Genomic DNA, 26,267 nt, shown 5'->3' on the forward strand with positions numbered 1-26,267 from the left:
GAACTCTTCTGATACTCTATTGGTGACTTTGATCAGACTGAAATTTAAGTACCTAAACACCTTTTAAACACATTTTGAGCATTTAGATACCACAGTAGTGATAGCTCCAGAAATAAACATGACATTTACGCTTACTTAAACTCTTTGCAGCACAGGATTAAAATAGTCCAAATCCCAGCCCACGAGGTTGTATAAGAACTAGAACTGTGAAGAGTAACATTTGATTTACAGCTAAATTAATGCAAGAAAGTTTATTCAAATCACATTTTAAAAGTCGTCAGAATGGTGCCAGTGTTCCAATTGTAACTCACATGGGTCTATTAATTGTTTTCACAAGTGCTCATGTAAAGTCTAGCCTGAGACATCTTCACCTAGACACAGAATAATGAGACAAGCTGCCTTCAAGATGACAGTTTATTCTGTCCCTGCTAAGTTCTTTTTTTAAAAAAGAAAGGTATTTTCTGCCCCTTGAGTTTTTGCACTTAATATTCATTATCTTCATATTTTCATAAACTGCTTGTAGTTCCAATGCTGTACATAGTGTGGGAATAAAATGTTCCCTAAAGCATAAAATTTGTTTCATACCACATCATTTAATTTGAATCTTAAATTTTATCAAGAAATAGAAAAAAATAGAAATCTAACTTTCCCAAACAGCAAGTTCTCCACAAAATAAAAAAACTCACAGGTTCAGATAATCTTTTTTGTTTACAAACTTACGAGCATGAGAGATCTTTGAAAATCAGCTGTAAAGTTCATTTCCACATTATTTTACCTCCACTTTGTGACTGCTAAGTAGACAATACCTAATTTATTGATAAAGCATCACACGACATAGGCACTGAAAATACGAACATAAAGATACCCATTGCTGCCTATCAAATACTGACCCGAGTGCACAGTTGAGTTTAAACTCATTAGCCATCTCCACTAATTTCATGTAAGTCCATGATCATGAATGGATCAGGTGGAAATATCAAGGGCAAGCTGGAAGCTATGAAAAGCAAGGAGAAATGGGTGCCTATAAAGCCTTTCCACAGAGCCAGACATACACCAGCAAAGGAATGGTCCAGCTGCTTTCTCATCTGGCCAGTGCCAGACAATAAAAAAATGACCTGATTTCTCCCTAGAGGGATCCCAGTGACACTTGCTGCAAAGGCAGATGAGAATGTTTGTTGCCTAAACTTGGGCTGCTATTACAGCTTGTGGTTGTTAGAAGACTGAACCTCATGTACCCCAAGGTATCAAAGTGAATGTGCTGCTCCTTGGTGCAGGCACCACTGTACATGAAAAACAGGCATAATAACAGTTTTTAATTATTATTAAATAATAATAATTTATTTATTATAAAATAAAAGGAAAGGGGGGGGGAAAGGGGAAAAAAAACGAAAAGGAAAAAAAAAGGAGAAAGGAAAAAAGGAAAAGATAAAAGGAGGGCAACAGAATTTGTAGAGACAGAACTGCAAAATTTGGACACAATATGAGTATGCTGGATGAGATGGAGACTTCTCAAAAGGCAAGCCTATACAAGTAACACAATACAAAGGAGCTACAGGTGCATGGTTCACTTTTAGCAACCTCATCTGTGCTTTTGCACCAATACAAACTTGTGAAGCTACAATAGGCATGCTTCTTTCTTCAACATCCTTATTTTTTCAATAAAAGCATACCTGGAGAAGAGCCATGTCTGGGACACATAGAGGCTGAATAAAAAAATCAGGAACCCATTCTCCTAGAGGGAAAAAAAAAAGGAGTGAAAAATGAGCATTATTTTAAATGTGAGTTTTCATAGATGTGCAAGTTTATTTTACATTTCATTATGGCTAGAAAAGCAATCCAAAGTTTCTACCCTGTAAAAAGATGTTATTGATTATATCAGAAAGCTTCACATCTGGCTCATACTTGGAACAGCTTCTTCATGAGGCTTTTCAAGTGGACATTTTACTGCCATCTCTTATCTCCAAGTCAATGAAGTACTGTAATGATGTATCAATGGAGTTACAGATCTGACCATACTTTCATACCTAGACTGATCTTTAATGTCACTTATGAGCAGTCTAAACACCATGTTACAGGTAAGAGGACATGTCACCTGGGAAAGTGTACTTCAGAAGGTAGAGGTTGTTGATTGTGCTGGGTTTGGCTGTGAAAGAGTTAATTTTCTTCATAGTAGCTGGTATGTGGCTGTTTTGGAGATGGGGTGGCACCAGCATTGATAATACAGGGATGTTTTCATTATTGCTGAGCAGAGCTTGCACAGCATCAAGGCCTTTTCTGCTCCTCACACATCCCACCAGTAAGCTGGCTAGGAGGGCACAAGCTGGGAGGGGACACAGCTGGGACTGATGACTCCAACTGGCCAAAGGGATATTCCATACCACATGACATCAAGCTCAGTATATAAAGCTGGGTGAAGAAACAGGAAGCGGGGAGCATTCAGAGTGATGGCATTTGTCTTCCCAAGTAACCCTTACTTGTGATGGAGCTCTGCTTTCCTGGAGATGGCTGAACACCTGCCTGCCCATGGGAAGCAGTGAATTAATTCCTTGTTTTTCTTTGCTTGTATGTGCAGCTTTTGCTTTACTTGTTAAACCATCTTTATCTCAGCACACAAGTTACTCTTCTGATTCTCTCCCTCATCCCACCACGGGGGAACAAGCAAGTGGCTGTGTGATGCTTAGTTGCCAGCTGGGGTTAAAACACAATATTGATCAACACCACAAAGCATACACAGATGTTTTCTCACCTCTGTCTCTCCATGATAATAACGGACAGCTGAGAAGAAAGTTTTAGGAAAATCCACACAAATTGAGATATACTTCTTTCATTATTACTAATGACATTTTCATAGCCTAAAACTTCATGGCACACACTGAATATGGGCTTCCCAGTTTCTCTGTACTGTTGTACTGAGCAGAGAGAGCTTTCTAGCTTGCCGACAGAACTAGATCTACAATAGAGAGATCTAATCTTTTATCCGGGTTCACTGTGTGAATCTCTTGTTGTCTGATACTAATGCCTTTTGCCAGGTTCTAAAAGTTCATCAGCCATACCAAGTCCAAAAGTGAAGCAAGGCTACGAAATACATACCTGCAAGTAGCCTTGGTTCTGGAGGCAGGAAAAAAAAAAATCACCTGCTTTTGCCAAAGATTCATGTCAGAAGTAATTCCTGAAGAAACAGAGAAAAATATTCAGGTCTGAGGATGGTCCTGTTCAAGTTCAAAAGAGTAAAATGAACTGACCTGTAAGGTGAAAATAAATTCTCCATTGTCTCTTCAAGTAGAATATTAATAGGGTAAAATAAAATAAACCTATTTTCCTTCTGGTCTTTGAGTAAGTAAAGATGGTTTGGCCAGTGTACAATAGTATTCCAGAAATGCACCTGCTGTTTTGTAAGTTAAAAGTAACTTTTTAATTTTTGTAAATTATTCTGGACCGCAGAAGAAAGAAAATCCATCATAAAATAAAGCAATTAAAAAAAATAGAAAAAACACCTTTACTTACTAGATATTTCAGGAAAACTCTTCACAGGGTGATTACAAAGGACAATCATTAAGAAATGTTGGTGTTAAAAATATTAATGCAGAACACGAAACAATATCCCATCATTATTAAACTGTCAGGCAGTTGCCTGGAGAGAGAAGAGACCGACCCCCACCTCTCTACACCCTCCTTTCAGGTAGTTGTAGAGAGCAATAAGGTCCCCCCTCAGCCTCCTCTTCTCCAGGCTGAATAACCCCAGCTCCCTCAGCCTCTCCTCATAAGACTTGTGCTCCAGACCCCTCACCATCTTTGTTGCCCTTAAATTATTCACTTATTAGTTAAGCAATGAGCCTAAGACAGAATTTATGTGGAAGATAGTTTGAAGGCAGGAAAGGATTTCAGCACTAAGTGGCCCCTGGTCCCAGCTAGGTCATCCATATAGCACTATTTTCAAACATACTGAAGTAGTTTCCATCATACCATTAAGTGGTATGGTCAGACTCAGCATTTAGATTTTGCACAACGGTTCACTTTCCACAACACATTTTCCTAGAAGCACTGAAGTTTTCATTGCAACATAGAATGTTTCTCTGACATGAATTCATGTCAGTGACAGTGTACTATTGGAGCTTAATCTTCCCAGATTACCTGTTTTGAAGAGTACAACTAAAACACTGATCAGGTGAAAGATAATGTGTTCAAAGGCAAAAATTGATTTTTGATATTCACAATTTACAGTAACCAAATTTTTGTGGGGATACCCACACAAAACCAGAAGTACATTAGAAAAATAAGAAAGTTATTTCCACTTCCCATATTTTTATAATGATAGATGGATTATGAATCCTTCCCATCCTGGCCAGTTTATCTTCTTGTAATCATTCACTATAATGACCTTGAAGGCCTTCACACCCCAAATCAAGAACACCACATGTTGCTACTGTTACTGTTCAAAAGACAGCTTCAATTAAAAATACTTAACAAAATTTGGGATGTGTGATTTTTTTCTAACTTCCATTACTTTCACTCAAATTTCTTTGTTGATTTTCCCCTTTTTCCTGTTTCTTTTTCTGTTCATTACCCTTGTGTTATGGTTTGAGAAAACCCATAACAATCTGTTGTCGTTTAGACAATTATTCTATCACCCGATGACCCCTCCCCACCTGGAAAGGGGAATCGGGGAACACAAGAAAACACAAGGGTTGAAATATAAATAGATTTAATAGACTAAGACTAAATAATTAACAATAATACTAAAGAACCAGTATTAATCCCGATACTGATATAAGATACAGGAATTACACTCAGCTGATTTTATCAGCAGGAAGCTGTGCACTCCCAGCAGTGGACAGCAAATGGTGGACACTGCGAGCGCAACGGCTTCAGGAGGAAGCGAAGGCCTCAGGGGTCTGGCACCGGGGCAAGGAGTTGTCTGGACCGCTGCCATCAAGGGAGAGTGAGCTACACAGCAAACTCTTCTAATTTATATTGAATGTGACATTCATGGTATGAAATAATCCTGTTGGCCAGCCTGGGTCAAATGCCCAGGCCTTGCTCCTTTGTCCCTGCACCTGGCAAGGCTCAAAAACACTAAGACCTTGAATCCCAGACAGCCTGGCTGGCTATAAAGTAAATATTTTCACAAATTCAGACACTAAAGTCTTCTAGAAGTGCAATTTTCCCCAGCATCAGAAGACAAGTTAGTCCTGTGTCTCTCAACCCAGGACACCTTGGTTTTCAAAAACTGGTAATATTCTTTCTCACCAATCCCTCCTTCCCTCACTTTTTCTCAGTTCTCGTGCTAATTTCTTGGGTTTTCATCTTCCCCCTCTGTCAACACTCACCCGTTTCCAAAATTTTTGTCACAGCCACTCAGTTTCCCAGTTTGTATTAGCACTTTCACAACTGAGTCTTATTTTTCTCTGCTCACTCATCTCACCCTTATTAATCTGTCCCATCCCTGTCACTAGCTCTTCCTCCTTCCTGTATATTTAGTAATTGATCTCAAAAATGCTGAGTCTCAGAGGGGTTCTCTCCTTACAGAGAAGACAGTACTGAGGAAGTAGAGAAACTGAAGGGAAACAGTGACTGCTGAAAGCCACTGTCAGAGCCTGGCATTAAAAATCACCTTTTTTGAGTTCCAGGTACCTTAAACACTCAAACCACATTTTTCCTGCTTTTCTCTTTCATTTTTTTCCCCATTTTCCATTTTCATGACTCTCCATATCTTCAAAGAACAAGAATCCAACCTCTCTTACCTGGAAACAGAGAGGTAAATACACAAAGCTATTTGTGTTATTCCTTCTTACCAGAAGGCACGAAGGACTGGAAGGCCCTAAACTACATCCTGGGACCAAGAATTTTATTTCCTCCATTGCCAATATTCTGGAAACTCTTTCCTCAAAGCCAGGGCACTGCTCAACCCAGCCCTTATGTTAGATTACAGACTTTTAGTTTTGAAATAGCACTGCTTAAAGTTCATAGAAACATGCAAAGGGTAACATTTATTTTTAAATAACCACTTAATAAATGTCAGCGTTCAGCTCTTGAAGGATATTTTCCCATTCAAGTCTTAATAAACCTATCATCATCTACCTCAGTTAAAGAAATTGCCAAAGAACAGTATCTGGCAAGGCCACACATTTCTCTCAGACCTTGTGGTGAAATAAAATGAACAACATGGAAGAGTGACAGATTGCACTAATAGCGAAGTTTAACGACTTTGTTTTCCTTTATTTTACATACCACTGTAAATCTGGAATAAGTAATTCAGAATTTGCAGTAATTTGAATAAAACTAACATGAAAAACAAGCTAAGGTCAATCCACTGATTGCTGTGTTTTGCCCACAGACATTTTGTAACTGTTCCAGAAATATCTCTCTAAGTATAACTTCAGAGGACATATGAGCATTTCTTCCTTTGTACATTGTTATAATATTATGGTAGGGCCTGTCATTAACAGTTAGAAACAAACATCAATAAAACATGCACACGTGGTGGTGTTTTCTTTAAGAACAAGCATGCCTACTTCTGCTAGCCATACACTAGTCTGAAATGTAGGAAGCTTTGGGTTTCAGTTTTATCCCTTCTAATTCTATTTTGTGTCTCCCAGTCTAATTTCTGGCTACTCAGGGAGACAGAAGGGGTTTTTTTTCATGCTTTAACCTTAATCAGAGGTAGACAATCCCAACAGGAAAAACAACAAGAACAACAAAAAACAACGACAAACTTCTGAAGCCTCAAATATTAATAGACTTCACCTCAGGCTTAAGACCTCATCTCAAACCCACAGACTCACAGCTTTCAGTGCAGAATCAGCTTGAATGTATCTGGCAACACAGGCAGAGCAAATTTGATTCTGTCCACAAAACCCTGCACAGAGATGTCTTTGCACGTCCCCATAGGAGTGATCAGGAGCACAGTTTGGCCTCATGTGTCTTAATTCATCCCTTAATCATCCTCTGACACGTCACTCAGGAGTTTCTGCCAGGTTGTTCCCAAAATCCTCTGGGTATTTGGAAGCCTGGCAGTAAGCGAGACAAATTTTCTAGACAGTACCTTAATTTCTCAACTGCTGAACACGCATTACTCTTCAGAATCAAACCCATTAGTGCCCAGAGCCCCATTTATTTCTCACAGATGATCAAATAACTTCAGACAGGACTCCGGCTGAAAAAACTCAAGCTATACTTTTCCAAATCATCTCCTGGTAGCCTTATGTGCAGCAGCTTTCATGCTTACGATATATCCATTTAAGCAGACTTTTCCTCTAAAGTCTTTACAAACACTCAGTGCTCAATAAAATAACTGAGTTCATTTCAAGATATTACCCTTTAAATACTAGCCTTGCCCATAAAACAATACAGGCAGCTGTAGTAAAGTATTTCTTTTTTATTTTCTCAGATTTTTTTTTATTTTCTTCTATTTTCATACAACCCACTTATCTCACAAAACTCTGCTACTGAAAATCCAGATGTAAACATCCCTTTTAGCTGGATAAAATAACAATATAATCACACTCTACTGCTCTGCAATTAAACTATAAGTTTTGTGATGAACATGCAATTGCTCTTAACTGAAAATACATCAATAGATGTGAGACAAATTTATATTGAGAACAAAGGCTGTATTTGCTTACATTGTGATACTCTTCACAAAATTAGAGGCATGATTTAGTACCTACAAAATTCAGGGGAAAGTCTCTCACTGACTTTGGATTTTGGCTGATACCCAAACTGAGTTTGTCCAAATAAGCAGGTCTTCAGAAAGCCCTGATGGAGTAAAAAGAAGTAAAAAAGGGAAAATAAAAAAAATAATTAAAAAACAAACAAACAAACAAAAGATTAAAAAGTATATTTTAACTGTGGCTTGCAGACCAGTTTCCTGCAAAAAAAGAGTAAGTGTCACATGTAACAAAAATACTTGGCAAACTTAAAGAATGCCTAGGAAATGGGGATAAGCAGGAGATTCACTAAAAAAAGAGCACTGAAATCAGAGTTGGTGTCACCATTGATAAGACTGTATTTATTTTATTTCTGGAAGTTATGTTCTGAGTTTTCACACAACATTTATCTCATGTTTCTGTGTAAAATCACTGCTTTGCCACTGCTTGGGTTACTGGCCTGCCAAATATGTTATTTCTCAGTGCACGAGTGACTTCCCTGGCAGGAGAATAGTGACTAACTAAATAATAAACATCTAAAAACCACTGAAAAATAAAAATTTGAATGAAATCTGACACAGATTATTGAAAGATTTTCCAAACATTTGTATCTTTGGATTGAAAATAAGATGCTGTGTGGACTTTTCACTGATAATTTATTTTTTTTCAGTTTTCTTTTCTGCTCAGCTTGTTGAAGACAGTACCAAACAAAATATTCTACATTTCTGTTAAGCTTCTTCAAAGTTCCCATTTCCTGATCTTTCCACATTGGTAATCCAAGAAAGCAATAAAATTTGCATTTAGCTTCAAATCTCTGAGAATAAGCCCTTCCACCACTGAATTTCAGCTCAAAATGGATCTGATGTTAAAATACTGCATGACTACTTATGAGAAGCCTCCACAGCATTCCTGATGTTAAAGTGCTCTCTGAAATGTATTTATACCTAGTGGCAAAATTTCCAATGTCACAAGTATTGCTTGGGAAAAAAAAACACCTTACTCTTCTGCACGACCACAAATAAAAAGGATTATAAAAACAGAAAAGTTAATTATCTGTTTTTATTTGAAATATTCATTCTACGTTTGCACAAGTATAGAATCATAGATTAATAGAATGGTTAGAGTTGGAAGGGACCTTAAAGATCATCTAGTTCCAACCCCCTGCCATGGGGAGGCAGGAACACCTCCCACTAGAGCAGGTTGCTCAAAGCCCCGTCCAGCCTGGCCTTGAACACTTCCAGGGATGGGGCTTCCACAGCTTCCCTGGGCAACTTGTTCCAGTGCTTCACCACTCTCACAGTAAAGAATTTCTTCCTGATATCTAATCTAAATCTCTCCTGTTCCAATTTAAAACCATTACCTCCTGTCCTATCACTAAACTTCCTGACAAAGAGTCCCCCTCTGGCTCTCCTGTAAGTTCCCTTCACATATTGGTAGGCTGCTATAAGGTCTCTCTGGATCCTTCTCTTCTCCAGGCTCAACAACCCCAGCTCTCTCAGCCTGTCCTCATAAAGGAGGTGCTCCATCCCTCTGATCATCTTCATGGCCCTCTGCTAGACCTGTTCCAACAGATCCGTGTCCTTCCTGTGTTGAGGACTCCAAAGTTGGACACAGTACTCCAGGTGGAGTCTCATGAGAACAGAGTAGAGGGGCAGAATCACCTCCCGTGACCTGCTGGCCACACTGCTCTTGATGCAGCCCAGGATGCAGTTGGCTTTCTGGGCTGCCAGTGTGCATTGCTGGCTCATATTGAGCTTCTCATCCACCAACACCCCCCAAGTTCTTCTCTTCAGGGCTGCTCTCTAGCCATTCTCCACCTGTATATGTGCCTGGAATTACCACGCCCCAGGTGCAGGACCCTGCACTTGGCCTGGTTGAACTTCATGTGGTTTGCACAACCCCAACTCTCAAGCCTATCCAGGTCCCTCTGGATGGCATCCCTTCCCTTCAGTGTGTTGATCATGCCACTGAGCTTTGTCCTCTAAAAGAACTATGGCATGTTACTAAATAATATGAGTCAACACGATGCAGTTCCTGGGATTAAAAACAATTTATAACTTCATGCATAATAAAGAGTAGGCTCTAGAAATTTCCAGTGTGTTACTTAACTTGCTTTATTTTTGCATTAAGTCTACTTCAATACTATTTTATAGATTTCACTTTAATTAGTATTTAGAAGGCAGTACAAGCCATGGCAGAAGAGGCCTCTGCACACTGCTCTGCTGGCTTGATGCAACACTTACCCAGCGAGACCTTCTTCAGGGAATAAAGCGTAAATAAGATCTCTTTACCATTGAGACTACCAATCATGTTAGTCACAGGGGAGATGCATTTTCCTTTGGTAACAGACCAAAAGCACATGAAATTCTCATTGGAATTACATGACCAAACAGCGTTTATTTCTTGAAGCTAGAGTAACAATATTTTGGTGCAGAAGAAAAGTTGGTGAACCTCAAGCCACCTTCTTCAGGACAGAAATGGACTCGTTTGGGTAGATGAGATTGATAGCATACATAAAATTCACTGATATACTGCCAAGACTATGTTAAGAATACTTTAGCATGTATTAGTTTTTTTAAAAAAAATAAAAATCTTTCTTATACTCCAAAGTATATATCAGGCTTTCAAATGTTCTCGTTTCTTTTCTTTGATTTTAAGCTAGAAGCAGCTCCCTTCCCTTGAGTCAGAAGAGGACAGCTTTAGCAGGAAGTGAGGGGGGGAAAAAAGGTATCCTTATTTGACTTTTCCATTTCTGTCCTGTCAAGATAAATTCTATCAATCCTATTATGTTGCTGTCATATCACACACTATATGACAGTCTTTAACATGATTTGAATTAACTTGACACGTTGAGCATTGCAAGGCTGCAAATAAATAGTTTTAAATCCCCAAAATCTGCTTGGATATTTTCAATATCCATGTAGACAAACAGACAACTGCTCAGCTGAGCAACACTGCCAGGGAGCTCAGAAGGACTTCACCCTAAGGTTGGAGATCTGCTCCTCAGTACAAAGATGAACTGAACTGCCCATCAAACTCACCTATTCTCCCTTCAAAGTAACCACAGTGTAAGTAGTGGCAGGAGAGGCTTCCACATACTGCCATGCCAGCTTGATGTGACTTACACAGAGAGACCTTCTTCAGGGAAAAAAGTGTAAATCAGACCTTCCCTTTTCCCTTAAGACTGCCAACAACACTGCTAGTCTCAGGGGAGATGCATTTTCTTTGGTAACAGACCAAAAGCACACACTTTTCAAGGAGCCCATTGTGTTTCTGTCAGATGTCATCGCTCACATGACACTGACCTTCAGAGTCTTTAGATCAAAGACTGGATTGTGAAACTTTGAACCTGAGTAACAATAAAGTTACTGTGAGGATATACTGCATAGATCTTCAGCTGATAGAAACCTGCACTGCACATTGAGGTAGCTATGCCACTTTCATGACACTTGAATGTATGAATATATTTACAGTTTCGGTTAAAGAAAAATTAGTACATACTTCTTCAGCCATACATGTGTACTCCAAGAGCTTATACACAACAGTCTTGAGCAGCCTAGATTGCAATATTTCACATTATTGTTATAAACATTTTATTGAAAAGATTATTTCACTAAATTACAGGAAAATTTAGACAGAGATGTATGTTGTATTCTGCCTTGGATTTTCATGCAATTCATGGAGAAGTCTGGTGACTTCCTCTTTCCAAAAAACATTGCAGAAATGGGAGAGCTCTTCGATACACACTGGACTACGATGCCCCCCTACATAAAAATCTACACATTGTCACATAAGAAATTAGACAACTGCAATGATGCTTTTCTGGCGTCAAGAAATCTGAAGATCATATATAAAACTGCATTAAATCAGGATATAAAACCATACTTCATCAGAAGATGAAAAGAATGTTTCTGATGTTGGAACATCTTTAAGTCCTTTGTTTGATCATGGTAAGGATAATGTACCAGGTCTCCTGTGGAGGTCAACAGACAACTGCAACCTAGTTAATTTTTCAAAATATATGTTTACCTTCACACACAGCATGAAACTATTTAACCATGAAACTTAGAGTGATAGATAAAGGCTGAGGGATTTCAGTAGAAATCAGATCAGGAATCCCTTTTAAGTTAAAGCTACAGAAGTTCTCAAACTTGGAATCTAAGGAAAAAGAAGAAAACTTAGAGTTTAAACTCAGAGGATTAATATCCAGCTTAAGACCTGAATATCTGGTATTTGTAAAATTCCAAATCTAAAAGAATGGAATGGAATAGAAAATGAGAAAGATCACCAAGGAAAGCTCTGAATAAGATGTCAGAAAATGCAAGAATGAAATTAAACCAACCAAACTGAATTAGATCATATTAAGGAGATTAAAATGAACAAACAAAAAGCCAGTAGTGGTGTACTAAAAGAATTAATCTTGGGGAAAATTTTGCTCTATAAGTTAATTAATGAAGTTATGCTCAAAAATTAATTACATTAGCTCAAAAAGTAGGCACAGGATACCCACTGACATGAAGACATGCGGCATCACCAGTGAGCAAGAGGAGGAACTGGAGTATTGTATAAGGCTTAGAATAATGTCTACTTCAAATTGATCACTCATGGAAACGGCTGAAAATATTAAAGAAGTAACAAGACCTAACGTTATCGATCCATAACCCACGATGACTTCAGTCCACCAGTGTGATGCCAGTATAAAAGAGGCAAATAAAGCAATAGCAGTGCATCCACAGAGATATTTTCAATAAAAATAGGAAAGGTCTGGGTGAGATCTGATCTGAAATACTGTTCTTATCACACATTCCCAGTGAATTTAAGCCAGACCTGTGTTTATAAGAGTGATAGTTTATTTCTAATTAGGGTACAGTAATTGAGTGAATGTTAACAGAAATGCTGCATTACTAAGTAATTGATAGACTCTGTATGGTTTCAAAACTGCTTGTTGAAAAGCAGAAGGAAGAATGAAAATAAAGCATTCAAAGCATTTTAAGTCCTCACAAAAACTTAAACAAATGTTCTTCCCAGCCAGCATGGCAAGATGTTTTACTGAATTCACAGTTGGCTCCTTTGAGCAAAGATGGCTAACACAAAATAATTAGGGCAAAACCAGCATGACCACTATTTAAGTGAGTCATTAAAGACAACCAGTTGATAGGTTTTATTATACTTTTGCTTTCTATTTTGCGGCTTACCTTCTATCTTCTGTTTAGAGTTGAAGATCTTGGGGTGCCAGTAAGGAAACTCTTGAAGTTAAATATTTTCAAGAGAGTGGATATTTCAAACAAAATCAAAATCTTTTCAACCCTTGACATTAACAACATAGTGAGTAGACAATAGATGAAAGGAATGGCCCCTAAAGGAAAACTATGCAAGCAATTAATACACTATTTATAGACCTAGAGGAAGAACTGCAATGCATGTTTAAAAAAAAATTTAACAGACTAGTTTGCATTCTGATTTGGAAAAAAGACCCACAGTGTTGAAAAGAAAAAAAAAAAAAATAAAAAAATCAGGAAGTAAAGCCAGCATCATTCTCCACAAAGGAAAATACAAAGAAGTTTTGGATAAAATCAACATGAATAATTTTAGCCATTTCAGAATTTTTCATTTGGCTTCGTAATTCTAAAAAAAGAGCTCTAGCATACATGAGGAGACAATATAAGACCAGCATTTTTGATACTCATCTATAAAGACACCAAGGAACTAGCTTTGGGTCTTTAGTCTTGTATTCCTTGGTGCTTTGTATTCCTTAGTGCTCCACTTGCTCCCAAGGCCAACTTTCCCACTCTCCATCCAGAGGGATCCTACCCTGGTGCACCTAAAATTAGTGTGACTACTGTGCCACAACAGAGCAAACAGAGGCATGAATCATTGCTGAGGAGTAAGAAGCGGTGAGGGCTCAAGCTGGGCTGCTTCATGGACAGAACATTGCCAAAAAGTAATAATGAGTGCTTTCAGAGTCAGTGAAGGAGCCTGAAGTGATAGGCTCAAGCTATCATCCAATGTTTGGAGATCAACCTGCTGGCCACAAAAGATGATAAATATTAAAATCCAGTTGCTAATTTTGCACAGACAAAAAAAAAACATTACACAAATGAAGTAAGATATTAGGAATATGGAGTTCTTACTACCTCTTGGCTTACTGGCATTTGCCAACATGACACTTGTTCATGCTTAGTATATCCTCTTCCCTCCTGATCAGGGAAGGATACTTCCTAACTCTCATTCCTTCCTCGAGCTGAAAAAGATGACCTAAAGACCCTTTGTTCTGAAGTTGTTATTTGCCCTGAAGAAAGGTTCTTCTGCTAAAATGCTTCTGGTAGCCTTTGGCAATCCGCAGGGTGCATTCCAGGGAAGTTAATACTAATACATTGCAATTTAATGCTTTTCATACTCCGTGGCAGCAGGCACTGTTGCAGGCCAGACCGCAGCTGTCCATAGTTATTTAAGAGACCTTCCAAACACACGTTGGTTGGTGGGCAAGAAACATATAAAAAACCCTCATGATGTGAAGTTGGAAAAGAATGCCTTCCAGTGCACATTAACAAACAAGAATTGATCAACTGAACTTCTGCCCCTACACCCACACCATAGTGTCTTTTATTGTTCCTTCCCTATCTCCTTCCCTATATCTCCTATACTGCAGCAGCAATACAGTGTCTCCTCTCAAATGTAGGACAAGTACCCACATTCGGTGCTAAAGAAATCTTTTACTCTCTACTACCACAGCACCTGCAATAATATCAACACCTAATAATGGTCGTATCTTGACTGCTCATGAGTGAAGACTAACACTGAAGTCTCTTCCTCTGCAGAAGTACTCCTGCCTCCTTGTTCCTTGATGAACAAAGCACAAGTACTTACCAATTATGGAGTTCACTGACATCAAGTAGCAGTCCTTCCACTGAGGACTCTAACATGAAATGCTCCAGAGAAGCACTCAGTGAGGTTTCCACCAGGAATTTCTTTAGTGCTGTTGCTTTCTCAGTACAGTGATACTGTTGGAAGAGGCTCACTGTGTCTCAGCTTTCTCCCTAGCAGACCACAAAATAGGGTTACCTAAATGATATCCATAATAACTTGCCTAACCACCTTTGAATCCTCAGTGTGTCACAGCATGTCACTTAACCTGTTAAGAGGAAGTGGTATGAGAAGGCAGCAACTGAAAAGCCACTCCTCTGTAACAGTATATAGATACTTTAATATCCATAGCTCCTTTAAGACATTTATGCAAAATGGTTTCTCAGTAAAAGATGCAGCAACTTGCTTGTAGTTGTTTTAGATGTAAGCTCAACCTTCCATGTTACCTGGCCCACTTTCCAACTATTCCAGCAAGGCCATACTGCTATTCTCAAAGCAGCACAAAGATTTGATAATCCCCAAACAGTAAAGTAAAGCAACAAGCTGTCTGATGTCATTACTTTTATCACAGCGGAAAAGAAACTTTACTCAAGAAAGCAGAGACATATAAAGCCTCCATTCCTGTGTAGTTTGCAGACAATGTCACAGCCTTAGGCTACATGGGACTGTGTTTTTCCCCTTCCAGGTATGCTCAACAGGGATTGGAAACAAAATCATAGAGCATGTGTAGAATTAATTTCTGCTCTTTAGCAACCTATAACAGTTAAGGAGGCTCCCGTCTCTCTCTCTATCTAAGCTTTGTGCCTCTTACAGCTCCTGTCACTGTTTTCTGTACGGCCCAGCATGCTCTCAAGCCCAGCCTTCTCTTCCTTCTTGCAATCATAACCAGTGTCTGACTTCTGGGCTGCAGCAGAGGCTGTTCATTAACGTGTATTGCTGACTCTGGGCCCCGTCCCCATTGTCAAATCAAAAATGACTACATCTCCAGAAGGCGTTATACAGGAAAATGGGATTGGTGACTGCTCTGACAGACACGTCCAACAGACATGAAAGAAGCAAACTCCACAAGGTGCACAGGTGCAGCCCAAGAGCAGTCACTACCAGATCCTTTCCAGACTGACAGCAGTAGCAAAACAACACGTGAAGAGTAAGTACTCACTAGTACCCACATTAGAAGTGCTCTAACTGCAACCGACACTGGGCTACACAATTCCCCACTTGCCTCCCCACGCCTGCTTCCCCTTCCTGCAGACCTGACCAGCTGTGTTTCTGGGCCTGCATTTCCCCAGCAGAACCACCACCACCATCAATCATCGACTCCTTTTGCTTTTCTTTATTCAGATCTCCCTCGCTTCACTTCCTGGCCCTCAGCCTGCAAAGTCTCCACAGCTACCCCTCTTCCCAGGTGAGCCAGAACTACCTTTCCTTCTCCCGTGAACCAGAACTACCTTTCCTTCTCCCTTCTCCAAAGGGGTCCACTGAGGGAACTTGCATCAGAGTAGCCTGTTGCCTCAGCCCTTGCCCACTGCTAGAAGTAGGGCCCATTTGCTGTGGCTTATCCTAGAGTTATCATTCAGATATTTTCTCTAACACTCTGCTTCAAAGATTCCTTTTTCATCTCACAGAATGAAGGTGGAAGGCTTTCTGCGGTGAAATAAATCAATAAATAATTACTGCTTCATATAGCAGTGCCCCATGATCCACTAGCACAGCTACTTGGGTGAGACAGATAAGTACTGATGAAGAATCCTGCCTTGATAGCCCTCATCCCACTAAACATCTGCCATCAAAGAGCAAGAAGCATCTGTCTGCTGCTTCAAGCAAAGTCACACAGAATGAGGGCACCTTAAGGAAAGAGATACAGGGAAAAAAAAGACAAAACAAGAGTTATATTAACGTTTTAAAAAGCTTAATATTAAAACCTGCGTTCAGGTCCTTATAGCTAGCATTCCATACAAAAACCAATATACCCAAGCCTTGATCAAAACCCACTGTGACCCCAAAAACTTCTGAAAGCTTGAGTCTGAACTTTCCAGCTGCAGAGGATTTGGAATTCATCCACTTGCTGCAGGACATTAGAGGTCCAACAAGATAAATCCCTCAACTTCTTATCAGCAGATAGATATCTGGTGTAACAAAACATGAGGTTTTCAATGCCAAATCAAAATAAAATGAGAATTTTTTAAGTGCAATAAGATCAAAGCATTCAAGTGCAAAGGAAGCCATAACTATTCCCCAACTAAAAGCAGGATCAACAACAGCATTCCTCACTGAAGGCTGTAGGACCTACTCTTTAGAAATCTCTATGGACAGAAGTTCTGCAGCTTAGCCATGCAAACTACACCAGCATTGACTTCCCTATCTATCAGGTAGTTTGCCCTAACATTTAAACTTAGTCTCGTTTGCAGCAATTACTTGAATCTGGACAACAGATTATTTCCTTCCCCTATGCATTTCCTCTTACATACTAAAGAGTACTGTCGTCTTCTTTATTTCTCTTTTTACCTAGAAAACTTTCATTTCTTCACAATTCTCATCATTCTTAGTGTTAGTCTCTGAGCTTTCTCCAAACATACTTGTCATGAATTGCCATTTCTGGTGCCTCAATAGAAGCAAGGCTGCTGCAGCTCCATAACCCCAGACCCAGCCAGCAGTGAGGTGGTGCACATACGCTGAATAGACATACACATATGGCCAGCCTCATGGTTTTCTTGCATAGCAATGCCTAAAAATTAAAGCAATTCTGCCCCCGATGCTTTCAGGACAGCAAAAGCAGTGGGCAGATGAATTCTCATATCTGAAAACAGTAATCTTATTAACACTTCCCAATACAGTATTGGTTTGTTTCTTTCCCTTTCTGCAATACCTTAATCACAGTTCAGCTTGTGATTGACTATTTCCTGCATCCACTCTGGAAGAGCTGCTACATAGCTATCCTGCATTTACACAATTGATTAATCCTTCTTTAACAGGAAACTTTGTACTGACATTAAAGAATTTCACCAAAAGGACTTTGCCTTAAGTTGTCAATTACATCTTGAATTCTAATGCTCCGTTCCAGCATGCTTCCTTCTGGGAGGCATAACCTGTGAATTTAATAAACAAATTTTATTTTCCAATATCCACCTTGTAAATGAAAATATTAAGTAGCACCAGCACTAGGAAAGGCCTCTGTCAAACCCATCATACCCCTACAATTCAGCAGTGAACCTCTATAATACTCATTACCCCAACAGTCAGGTTTCCACTTGTGCCTCAGACTTTCAGGGTTTGTTTCTATGTTCTTACTTCATGCATGTAGTTTATAGATTAGCCTAGTTCCCTTGCTGTGTACTATGTTCTCCTTCTTCTGGAGCGCAAGAGTTTGAGTTATCACCCTTAATATACTTTAGGGAATTGTCAGCTAGTTTGGACTCCATTTATCTGTGTGTTTGTTTCTCACAAGATTAATCTTATTTTTTGGAACTTGTTAAAAGTTTTCTTTTTTAAGTCCATTGGGTTGGGCTTTTTTGTGGATTCTGGGGTATTTTTTAATTAATATTTTAAGGTTCTTCTACCTGTCTTTTCTAAGACTAGATTTTAATTACCCATGTGAGAATGTAAGAATAAGCCTAAAATTAGTAGTTAGCCAATCACAGAAAGGCCTGGAGACTTCCCTCCAACTTCTGTATGAGAAATTTCTACTTTTCCTCATTCCTAAAAAAATGGCAGTTTTTCAGAAGGGCTCTTTTAGACCTTACTTAAATTCAAATATCTGTGACAATCCAAACAAAATTACTACATATATAGATTTCACCACATTGTCCAATCTTAAAGTAAAAACTGTGAGCAGTAGCTTCACAGCAAATTTCACACCGTTTCAAGTGCTTTTTCTAAATTAAAAATCTACTGATACACAGAATAAAAGTTGCACTCATCAAAAGTTCACGGATTTGACAAAAAGGCCGAAGTCAAGAGAAATCTTTCATTTAAGATCTTTTATCAGTTGGATCTTGCCTAGAGATAGATTTAAATCCAATTAGCTCACAAAATATCCTCCAGAATGAGAGCCAAATACATAGATGTGGCACTATCTGTACACATGTGCACATCTGTACACATGAAAGTGAAATATTTAGAATACAGAACAGAGAGAGCAGGACAGTAGTGCTTACATGTGTCATTTCAGGTGTTGAACTATACCTGCATGGGATATTTCAAATGGGACACTAAAAGTTAGTGAGTCAGTTCTGGTGTCCCTTCTAAGAAATAACAGGCAGGTCTTGTGTGGAAATTTGATCCAAAACACTTTTAAGGCAGTAAGAACTGAATGAAATTCCAGTTGCTGAAATGGGACCCCTACTGAAGAGAGGGGGAAAGGGAAAGATGGAAATGACATGAGGGTGAACGTGGAACTTGGAAGAAAGAAGAATGAATACAGAGGATAAAAGCATCCATAATCAAATGAAAATATGAAAATGTGTTCTCTTGCTAATTAGTTAGTATACTACTCCTATGCTTCCATAATTTGACAACCTCTGCCTGTGAACAGAGATTGAGCCTAAATAATTAAAAAGGGAAACTTAGCAACATGGCAACAGATGTTTCAGCAGAAACTCTGTCAGTTATATGATGACAAGGCAGCTGTTAGAGCAATTTTTATGTTAGCTTAGTTTATGTAGAATCAGATGTTACCAGAGGCATTGATCAGAAGATGATACTGCTATTCAGAATACTTAAAAAAAAAAAATCTATAAAATATTTCAGATCTATCTTAGAGGCTTACATATTCAGAATTGAAAATAAACACTAACGTTAAAAATTCTGTATCATTCCATGCATCTGTGGACCTAACTGACAATGGGCACAGTCTGTTCTATTAAATAATTGTGCATGTGTATGATGATGAATAACCATTTTAAGAATATTTACCAATGTATAACTTCCACCAATTAGTTGTATTTCACCTTACAAGGACTTCTAAACAGGACCTCCTTTCATGATTCTTCTCATGTAAAGCAGAGTCAGTCTAACTAAACTAACAATACCTGAGTAAATACATAAAATGTAACAGGATTCCAATATGGAAAATTGGGCTAATGCTGGTTTTAAAATTCGCAGTCTGCAAGTTTTTAATGGTACGGAAAAAGCCACATACAACTGAGTCAATCTGACTCAGACTTAGGGTCACCCACCCAGTACAAAGTCAGCCTGCCTGTTTTGGTTCTTCACTATAAGAACTAATAAGAATGTCAACTTTTTACAATTAGCAAAGAAAATGGTGAGTGTTTACCATTTTGCTCATTTGAGACTAAGTATTAAACACGGATCATACATTGCATTTGTGATGGATGTATATCTAACTAACAGTCCATCATCATACTAACAATGCTAACTATTCTGCATTTTATTTTTGAGAACACTGGTAAATTTGACTTTTTATAGAGACAACAGGAACAGGTTGCCCAGAGAAGTTATGGATGCTCCATTCCTGAAGGTGTTCAAGGCCAGGCTGGATGGGGCATTGAGCAACCTGCTCTACTGGGAGGTGTCCCTGCCCATAGCAGGGGCGTTAGAACTCGATGATCTTTAAGGTCCATTCCAACCCTAACCATTCTCAGATTCTATACTTAACATAATCCTTTATGGTTCAGGAATACATTAAAACACAACAGAAAAGGCAAAACCCATTTTCTGTAGCTTTTTAAATGGCACAACTGAAATCAAAACCAACCTCAATTAGTGTTGTTTTGTGGCCAGAAAAATTAAGTATGTAGGGTGTAAATTAGGAGGATGCCATGGGGCATAAATGGATACAGTCTGAAATTCTGGTTGCCAAGTTAAATATATCAGAATACAGGCAGTTATTTCAATCTACCTGACTGCGTAAAGAAAAGTCCCCCTGTCACAGTACTGGCAGTGAGAAATTCACAGCTTTGTTGATAAAGAGGAATGCTCCTACAATTTCATGTCCCAGGTAAATCAGATACAGTTATTTGCACAATACACCACTGTCAAAGCACACAAGAATAAACAAGATCTCTAAGCATATTTTCAATATTTTGGGACAGAGAGGTGTTTTTCAGTGCAAAATCTCTAGCTAAACTATAATTTCTGCTAATTATCTCAGCTTGTGCATAAGCAAATCTTTTCTTATTTAAAAATACAAGAGGTATAAAAAATTTAATATGTTGCTTGAATTTGAAGACAGCAACATAGGACAATGAAAACAGCTCACTATTTAAAGTACTGCCTGTATCAACATTCTGTCACTATCATATTTTTGGTATTTTTCCTTCCACACAGTCACCTGTTCTTGCAAATAAAAAAAAAAAAACAAGGACAAAGGGCAGGGGGTCAGAGGTGGGGGGGGAGAAGATGTTCAGAAAGCTGGTGTTAAAAGTAATAAAAAGGGATGGTACGGGAAATAGAAATCTCTCACCTCTCAAAAACAACTGAATGATGTTAGAACAAGAGTAGGGTGTGATGTGCTCTCTCAGCAGACTTTCATACATCTCCAGTCATGAAGTGCTCACTGACCCATGAACATAGCTTGATAGTTTATGGCTTATGCCATCAACAACCTACCTAAAAAATCCAGTTTCCTCTGAGTTCTGTGAATAAAACTTTTTTTTTTCTTTCTCTTTTTTTTTCAGAGGAATAAAAAAAGACTTAAAAAACATTTGTATTTTATAAAACGTGGTTCTGTATATTCACAGTAGGACACAGGAGAATATCATAGCGCATTTTAATAACAATGTTGAGCTTTCCAGAGTTGTTCTCTCTGAAAAATAAGAAATTAACCACTAAATAAATTATCTGGTTACATTTACTGCATGTACACTGGGATCTCTCAGCCAAGATATTAGACTCAGGTAGAGTTTTAGAAGTCAATTGCCAGCCAACTGCTGTTGTTAAAGGAGATTAATTTGCTTTCCAGGTGCCCAAGTTTGATATAATACAAGGCTAAAGCTCTAACAAAGGCAACAGAGCTGCTGCTGACATATCGCTTGAAGAATTTGACAAAGATGACTGGTCTGATCTTTTTGGTCTAGATTATGGCTCAATGGATGACTGATTTTTTTCAATTCAATGGCCAAAGCAGTGGAAATGTGTTTCAGACAAAGCCAAAAGTAAGATTTGACATAATACTTTGCATTTAAAATCATATGGCTTGATAAGTTTAAAGTAAAATTATTTCGTAACATTTCAACTTCTTTGGTTGAAGTGGAGGTCTGGTGGAACAAAGAGATACACCTGCACACCTAAGCTCTGTATCTAAGAATTCCAAAGAAGAGAGTTATATTGTTCTTTCTACTTGATGAACATCTGGTTAGATGATTCCTCTGGAGAGCGGCCTTCAAATCCCCTCCATGCGCCTTCAGAGCATTTCTCTAAACTTTAAAATGTAAGCTAGTGTGGCACTGATTTGTCTCCCTTTCCTTTTAAACAGCTTCCCTTTGTGTCATTTACCTAAATAATCACTGGAATAGGGACTGGAACCCAGATTTTCTTGACTGCATAGGCGATCATTCTCATGTTATGTCCTGGAGTATAAGAATATAATTATTAACACAGAACAGCTTCACCAGGGAAGAACAGGAAAAATCCATTCAAAATTCTTTGATCGTTGTTTATCTATCTTCTTAGATATGGAAGACTACATAGTAAATTTTGTGACAGCAGCAAGCACTCTGAAAAGGATCAGCTACCTCCTCCAAACTGCTATTATAAATGCTGCTATATCCCCAATGAATCTAGACTACGAAACAAGTTGGATATATTTCAGCAAATGTTATCATGGAACTGCTTTTTAAATTAAAGGTCCAAAAGTATTCACCCAATTTCACAAGTCACAAAGATTTCAGGTTGATTAAAATTGCAGTTTTCACTGAATAAAACTATTCACTTGGAAGGCAATACTCAACCGTGTTAAGGTATCACAAATAAGCCAAAAACGGGAAATCCTGCAAAAGAGGTGCTATTGGAGTTATCAGGAGCAAAAGAGAAGCTATCAGGAAACTTATAAAAGATGAAATAAAGAACAGAGTAGACTGACATCAAAAGGAATAGAGATGAAGATTGAAAATGCTGAATTCTACAGCCAGGAGGCAAAGCTAAATGCCTAAGGAAAAAAACAACAAAACAAAACAAAAGAAACCACACCAAAAAACCACCACCCAGAGTCAGTAGGAAAAAAATAAAAGGAGAACCTGAAAGCCAAAAGGAAGAAGAGGAATCTAAGGTAAAAGAAGATAATGAAACACAAATGGGAATCAGTTGTATTTGAAACAAAATCATGTTCGCAGCCGATACAGGGTTTCAAGTCATCTGCTACCAGTGTAAAGTAAAAGGTTGCAATTGGTAGACTGTACCAAACCTAAGTATTACAAAGGAAAAGCATAAGAAGTGAAAGATGCTGTAGACGTGGGGAAAGGCTTCTTTTTCACTTTTGGCTTTTTTTATGCTTATATTTAAACGAAAGGACTTGTGAAGGAAAGTAATTAGGAATACTTAACTATTCAGTAATAGATGATGTCAATATCCGTGCTATGGAGCACTATGACTAGAGCTAGACATAATACTCCAAATACTCAGCATGAACAGCAATACCTGTGTAGGCATGTGCCATTTTTCAAATGGACAGAACTTGCTAGTATATTGACTAAGAAATTCTATTTTATTTACAAATTCTCAACAATTTTGATAAATCTTTGATTTTGCTGATACAGTTGTTTAGGAAGTACTCACTCCTGCAGCAATCAATAAGCCTCACAGCAGTCCATGCTTCTGCCTGTTCCCACATAATGAAATACACAACCATTTAAAAGACTGGAATACTACATTTAAGAAGGGCCCATTTTTAGTCTATGCCATTAATCTCAGCAAAGACAAACTTCCTTTGCAGGAAGCCACATCAATACTTAGATAAATCCAAGCTGCAATTTTGTTGCTTTGAGAAAAAGCAATTAACTACTGCCTAAGCAATGGAACAGTTCTCCTTGAAAACTTTATTTGTGATTTCATAATCTAAATCTTGCACCCACCAGCAAAATTTCATTCAGCTGAGTATTCTTTCCATGACATTTTGCTCTTTTGAAGTGATTTTTTTAGGCTATTTGTTATTTATTGCTAAATTTGTTTCTAGATGTTATACATAAGTTGCTACAAAACAAGATAAAAGATGCATTTGATTCACTACTGGAATTTAATACATTAGTGGAATTCTGCCCACATTAATATTTGCAGGACCTCTAAATCTCCAGAGGGACTGGTGTCCTACTGTGGTATGTTCTGTACAAGTTCAGGAGAGACACGGAGGAGCTGCTCAGCCAAGCTTATAATCACAGGCACTCAAAATGAAAAAGGAATACCAGAGCCCATTGCAATGAAATTGCCGAAATCATGTCAGAAAGTCAAGCTTAATTCACTTTTCCACAATTAGTCTTGTTTCTCCACTATATTCCTTTCCCCATTGAAAGCTCATAATTTCAGCTTAAAAACTATTCATGCTCATTTTATGTCCGTTTACCTCCTAAGTTCGTCATTTTGTTTAAGGAATTTTTCTTCCTCAGAATTTGATGCACTGACCGATTTGGAGAATTCAACATACATCTTCTCCATCTTTGTTTCACTAGATGCAAGCCAGGCTTATCTCATCTCCTTCCACACACACAAAAAAAAAAAAAAACCCACCCAAAAAAACCCTGTCTTTCCCTTCTGCTCAGTTTAGCACCTACACTGATTTAAACCCACCATCCTCAAACATGACTGGTCAGGTTTTTACACAGTATTCCTGCTCTCTACTCAAAATACAGATGTCCTATACTTAGAAACAAAGACGAAGTGGTTTTATCATATCTTAGCGGCCCAGCTAGAAAAATCATTCAAGCAACCACAGCTAGCTGACATTAATAATAAGCCTCCCAACAAGATTTTTGAGTAATGAATTGTGTAATGTGTCACTGTGCTACAATTTGACCTCTACAGAATCACTGTAGCAAAGACAGTTATGAACCTACTCAACTAAAGACTGTTAATTTTTTTCCTGTGATAAATCTTTTCTCACATCAATTCAGAAAGGAAAATAGGCACTAAGCTAAGGAACACCAAAATAAGTATGTTTAATAACACTTCTAACTGCAGTATCTACCCATTTTTCAAACTCAGGGTATTACATTTAAACATCCCTTATCTACAGCTGAAGAAAAACATAATACCAAAGAAACAGATATAGTTCTTAACCAAAGGATATAAGCCAATGCAAACACACCCAATCTGTTAAGACAGACAGGGATATTTTAGGATCAGTTTTCGAAACAGAAACTTAAAGTTGGACTGAAAGCACCAATATTGGCTAAAAGATCATCAGTGTGTACCACTCTTATCTCCTATTCCAAACAGCTAAAGTGGGCTACTCTTATCATGTAATAATAATATTTTAGCATTTGAAAAAATTCATTCTTTTGCTATATAGGAAAGAAAGACCTAGGTGAAATATGTTCCAGCAAAAGTCCTTATTAGAATATAAATGGAAACATAGCATAAAGAGTATATAAATGGTATGTTATACAGTTAATTAGTTCACCACAAAAGAGTTTGCTTCATTAAAAAAAATTAACTAATTGCTAAATTACATCATTCAACCCTTGTAACTAATTGTAGTGATCTAAATGTTTTAAAGTATTTAACTTTACTTGTGTCGTGTATTCTGCAAATTGTGCTGGATTCTGGAAATATCCAAGACCAATGTATTTTGAATATAGATTTGGTATTCCTGCGAACAGTATTATATAATCATCATAATCCTTTCTGGGAGGCCAAGAGAAACTGGATTAGATGAAAGCAGACCAGCACATAGCTGTAACAACAGATGCTCAAGAAGTAAAGCACACCATCTCCATCTTCATAGGTGAAGTGATTTTACCTTTCCAAAGGGCTCCAATAAGCAGCAGTCTCCAGTAGAAATCACTGAAAATTTAACACTGGAGTAAGTAGGGGCAGACTTTTTTTGATCTTCTGAGGTTCAATCTCTGTAATTTAAAAGAAGAAAAAAATGGAACAACCTGAACTTTATAAACCAGGAAGAAATTTCAGATGTTCTCAGCATTATTCCCTTAGATGTTAATAGTGATATTCTCACTAACTTTACTGGTAGATAAATTTTGCATGCTTCTCAACTGAACCCTTGATTACCTGCAACAGAACCCTTATACTAGAGGAATCTGTATTGGAAAAACAGATTAATGCATTCCTCCGATCTGGCTTAGCCCATAGACAGTAAGTTTTACCACAAGCTACTTCCATTAAAAGCTACAAGATTAGATCTGGAGCTCACTGATGCACCAATTTATTACAATTACAATTTTAGTGAGTTTACACAGGCTGTAAGTCACTCTTGAACTTCCACTGCCTTGTTTTATTCTGAACTGCCTCAGCTGGACATTAAGAGCCAAATTGTTCTCTAACAAGTTCACAGACATGTGAGAAAGTAGGAAGACAGAGAAAGCAATGAAACGATTACCTGCCATTCCTTTGAAAGATTAAAAATACAATTTACAGCTTTTGATGGATTAACTAATGTTTATTCCTATAATTGGCTTCATAAATTTGCATATTCACCCTCACCATAACAGTCATATTTACATTAAAAAATAACTTCAGGTAATGATTCTAGTGTCTGATTCATAAATAGGTCTATTTTCAATGCCAAACCAGCCGCTACTGAGCCCTTTAAGGAAAGAGAGGGAGGGAGACAAATGTCCCTAATGAATATCC

General features: G+C 38.1%; 1 long non-coding RNA gene across 1 annotated transcript; it reads right to left on the reverse strand.

Moving 5' to 3' along the window:
• Positions 1 to 1,409: 1,409 nt before the first annotated feature.
• On the reverse strand, positions 1,410 to 25,513 carry LOC106885966. The gene is made up of 3 exons (XR_001411543.1): positions 25,417 to 25,513; positions 3,091 to 3,169; positions 1,410 to 1,732 (listed from the first exon to the last, which is right to left on the reverse strand). It is a non-coding gene; the product is annotated as an uncharacterized LOC106885966 (long non-coding RNA).
• Between the last annotated feature and the right edge of the window lie 754 nt (positions 25,514 to 26,267).

This window comes from Calidris pugnax, unplaced genomic scaffold (assembly GCF_001431845.1).
Source record: "Calidris pugnax isolate Ruff unplaced genomic scaffold, ASM143184v1 scaffold13, whole genome shotgun sequence".
NCBI classification, from domain to species: Eukaryota; Metazoa; Chordata; class Aves; order Charadriiformes; family Scolopacidae; genus Calidris; species Calidris pugnax.